Source organism: Alexandromys fortis, unplaced genomic scaffold (assembly GCF_014885135.2).
Source record: "Alexandromys fortis isolate MF-2015 unplaced genomic scaffold, M_Fortis_MF-2015_v1.1 scaffold_136, whole genome shotgun sequence".
Taxonomy (NCBI): Eukaryota; Metazoa; Chordata; class Mammalia; order Rodentia; family Cricetidae; genus Alexandromys; species Alexandromys fortis.
The window spans coordinates 1,821,628-1,826,256 of record NW_026068024.1 but is presented as its reverse complement, the minus strand read 5'-3'; the positions used below and the strand labels follow the sequence as shown (position 1 = coordinate 1,826,256).

At 48.9% G+C, this 4,629-nt stretch overlaps 1 protein-coding gene across 1 annotated transcript in view; it reads right to left on the bottom strand.

The window, feature by feature from the left end:
* The window catches only part of Cdc42ep3 (CDC42 effector protein 3), a 21,602-nt gene extending 17,210 nt beyond the window's left edge, over positions 1-4,392 (bottom strand). The window contains exon 1 of the mRNA XM_050163525.1: positions 4,147-4,392. The gene's annotated coding sequence lies outside the window, so the exon portion shown is untranslated. The remainder of the gene's footprint in view (positions 1-4,146) is intronic.
* Between the last annotated feature and the right edge of the window lie 237 nt (positions 4,393-4,629).

Here is a 4,629-nt window from a genome sequence, read left to right as displayed (position 1 = left end):
AAAAAAAAAAAAAAAAAAAAAGAAAGGAAAAAGAAAAAAATAAGAAAACAAAAATCAAAATCAAGACAAGAAGCAAAAACAAACCACAACAAAATAACCGTCGTTTTCTTGTTTCTATTATAAAGCTGTCCAGTTAGAGCTTTTCTACCAGAGGCCCTGTCACTCACTGTTATCACTCCACTCTGGCAAAAGTTGTCACTGAAGTACATTGAGGCCAAAGAAAACATTATTTTTTTTTAAAGAGAAAACAACAACAAAAACCCTTCCCTGATTAGCTGCTACTTGCTGTAAAATTGGCTAGTTTCTTGTCATAGTTTTCAGGATGTTGTTTTGTTTTGTCGTCTTTAAAGGAAGAGAGCAGGAAGAGAGAAAATTCCAGATCAAGTTGGACAGCCCCAACTCCAGGGCAATTTCCAGACCTTGTCCTGGGGACCGGCTTCCGATGAGCAGCAGGGGCTAGGACTGTCCCGGGCAAGAGTGCATTAAGCCTCTTTACTCTATCTTCCACACCAGACATCTATCAGCAGCATCCAGGGTGAGTGCACTGCCATCACCGGCCCCTTCTGCCAAGGACAGAGTTCAGGGCCTTCCTGTCCAACCCCCTTCAGTTCCTGACTACCCTGGACCACTGAGGGCCAGGAACTGCAAGCCAGGCCTCCTGGCTAGAACGACTTACCAGGCATGGTTCTTTAGCCCTGTTACCTCTTACTGATCCAAGGACATGGCCTACGTGGGGGTAGATTCATTTCTGGGTGCTGGAATGCCTTGTTCCCAGCTGGGGCATGACTGTCTGATGTCAGAGTCCCACGTTGTCACCTAGTACATCTTGCTGGTTATGGTATAAACTGCTTAGACCAATTCTAGCAGTCCCATGCTAGCTCTGCCCAACAAAGTCACCACATACAAGACTGAGCCACCCTTAATAAGTAATTCAAGTCGCATTCCCTAAGGCTGGCAATTACTTCCTCTAAGTGGTGATATAGTGAGATAGAATAATAAAAAATGAGTTCCTTTCCAGAGGCCAAAAGCCACAACAGTAATCATATTTAATAGCTCCCCTACCCTTCCTCCCGGACAACGGAGGTGTGCTCTTCAGTACTGGGTCAAACATACCTAAGTTCAAACCCTGTTCTGCTGCTTCACTGTGTAACCTTCAGCGCCTAAGTTCTCATCTGGAGAATAAGTACCCCACCACCTATCTGAGAGACGGGCTATGGAGTTCTATGAGACCATCACCTAAGATAAGACATTTGTCCAGCACCCCACAAGCACAGTATGCAAGATTCAAGCAATGTGCCTAGGCAGCCTGACACCAAGTCAAGAACTTCAGGCTTTCCCAGTCCCTAAACTTAAAAAGGCACCAACTTCCATGTAGAATTAGCCCCTCAGGCACCCCCCCCCCATTTAGGTACGCTCTTTACTGTCTAGTTGTGGACATCTGGGCAAGTTTCTAACTGGCCTATCTTTGGTCACTACACCTACACTACAATGCAGATCTAACACACCCTTTTTCTGGAATGATTTAGAAACAAAGGAGATAATGCAGGCAACGGGAAGAGTGCTTAGCTTAGTTTAGGGCAGGTTTTATGCTGGAATTACCTTTGATGTTCCCACAACATGACCTGTTAGAATGCTCTGACCTGTGGCCTGAAGAGATTTTGTTTCTGACAAAATCTGATGCTAGTCTCAAATGGCTCAACTTTGTCTACAGGAAACATAGTGTGTTTAAAAATACAATTTTATGTTCTTATTCAATGAAAAGAAAAACAGGTCCGTGGGATTCTAGTTAGAAAGAAATTAGACTGAGCCTATATGAAATCAGACTGAAGCAAGAGCCATAATAATGATGATGACGATGATACTACTACTACTACTACTAATAATAATAATAATTCAGCGCGGTATTCCTGAGGACTTTTTAGGTCAGGAGTTGTATTCCACCCACTGGATAAATGCTACATCTAATGGGCAAAAAGCTTGTGAAAACTTTACAGCTTGGCTAAAAACTGTAGGGTGATATAGGTTAAAGCAATTTTATCCCCAATGCTATTGGATAGCAGGAATTTTACAAGTGGAAAAGGGCAGCTTTTGTGAACATGTCAGACATAAAACAAAACACCTCCTAAAGGGGAAGCTGGAGAGCAGACAGGGCCAACCGGCTCAGGGAGCCATTCTGCAGTCCCTGGTCCAGCTTTCTATGCATCCTGGATCCCATTTGAGTTCTCAATAAAAAGCAAAAAAAAAAAAAAAAAAAAAAAAAAAAAAAAAAAGCTGTACTTTAGCTGCCTTTCTAGGTCCCCTTCTAAGCAAGGCAGAATTTCAGGACTCAGATTAGCAGGGTGGGAGGGAGCTCATCTTACTTCATGTCTTCAGGGGCTGCCACAGCCTCAGCACCATGTTCTAATCATGGAATTCAGAATGCAAATCTTTAGCAGATGAGACGGCTGGAAAACAGAAACTGCACGGACCCCGAAGGCTTCCAGAGCTCCCCTCTAAACATCCTAGCTGCCAGCCCAAGGGCTCCTAGTCCTGTTTCAGGCCATGGGTGGGGCCTATTTGGAAACCCAGGCACATTCAGAGGGACATCAACCATCCCTTGACTCTAGTTCTCCTTGTTTATTTCACACCCGGCAACACCAGCTAGACATTTCACAGCTGCCTCCTGTCTGAGCCCCTCATTCTGAAAAAGGTGTTTGTGTATACTTGTAGCTCAACTGTCCATCAAACCACAATGGTGAAGACTTCTAGAACAGTCCAGAAGTTGGGCTTCCTAGTTTGGTCGTTACATGAAAGATCTTTTTATAAGTCCAAATATTGCTGGAGTCTTCTAATGGACTTAAGAGATACCCCTGGGGCATGCTGGCTGCTTCCTGGGGAGGCTTGCTTCTCCCTATGATGTTAAGGGGAAGTCCTAAGTCTCCGGTCAGTCTGCTATTAAAGCAGGGACATCTGCTGCCCTCCTAATATTTTCAAGGCCAGTGCCCCTCCTCCATCCCCCTCCCAGAACTCAAGTATTTTTGCAAGGGCTACACGCTGCCAGGGTGGGAGAAAAGCAGAAAAAAATCTCTCCCTAACACATCCATCAGTTCCCTCCCTAGAGCCCCCCACACATTGCACACACAGCAGCAGCCCACTCCCCCAAACACACCAAGACTGTAAAGATTCCTGCTCCAGTCCGGGACTGACATTCCTCTTCCCAATCTCGTTTTAATTCGCTCACTTAAAAAAAAAAAAAAAACAAAAAAAAAAAAAACAAAAAAAAAAACAATGTAGTTACTTGACGGTCAGCCTGGGCTACACTCTGGGGCTTTTACTCCTTTCAACACAGATGTCCTCCCAGCTTTGATGCTGCTTGTCTGTGTAGCTAGTCCATGCCACAGCCGGCTTGGTAATGTAACATTCAAGTGCATATTTATTTTTAAACTGACCTCTCCTAGACGGTGCAGTATGAAGCAGGTCCTGCCAAAAAAATATGCTACTTTCTATTTATAAGATGAAACACATGCCTTCCCCTCCCAGAGGCGAGAGGGGGTGGAGTATAATAATTCATAAAGAAAAAACTGACTGACCATATCCATTCGTCCTCACATGTCTGTGTCAAGACACTTAGTGAGGAAGATGAGGAAGAGAAAAAGAGGAGGAGGAAGAAAGATCTTGCAAACGCTTCAGTTGTTCAGAAACCGCAGTCAAAAAAGAAAAAAAAATTCAACTGCCATATCTGCAGGTTGGAGCCTCAGCTACAATGCGCTGCCTCTGTCAGCAAGGAAGCTGCAGAGCTGCGCTGGGCATCCACATGCGCCGCCCTGGTGCAAACACCACTAAAGGGGCGCGGTAGCCAAGTGCGGTTTGTTCTGATGGAAAAACGCAAAGGCGCCCAGAATGGCTGTCATTAACTCGGAGGGGGCCCTGCTGCCTGCAGCCCCACCCTAAAGAAGTCGGAGCGGTTGGCAGAGCTCTGCTACCCGATTCCCTCCCCGATCGCAAAACGTCCCATTTGGTCCTCTGGACATCAGCTCAGTGCCCTAGGTTATCCTCGCACCCTTTAGGTCTTCCGAGCCCAGCACCAGCACGAACTGGAGGGAACTTAGGTTGAGGGTGGGACAGACTCACAGGTGGAGAGGCAGCCTGGGTTACACACTCACTCACCGGCTGTCGCCGAGGCTCACTTCTGCCCGGGGGCCGGGCGTCGGCCGGGGTCGCCTCCCGAGGGCGCAGGCAGTCCTGGTCTGAGCGAGCAGATCCCGAGGGGGGCGGGGACGACGGTTCACTGCACGATCTACTCCGGGGACTGCGTGCGGAGTCTCCCGGGAGGCAGCGACCCCGGAACGGGGTTGTCGGTGTGCGGCCCGCTGCCGTGCCGCCAGCGGCCGTTGAAAGTGCCCGCGACACTGAGCGCGCGGCGGCCAGACGCGCGGTCCCAACCTGCCGAGGGCGGGGCGGGGCGCGGGGGCGGGGCGGGGCCCGGAGCGGGGCGGGGCCGGTGAGGGCAGGGCGGGGAGAAGGGTGCTGGCCACGGGGGACCCTCCCTCCACGGTACCTGTCCCCGGTCCCGCGCGACAGGAGGCGCGGCCGCGGGCTCTTGGAGGACAATGGGAGCCCACTGTCACCTCGCAGTCCCACCTCCCCCGG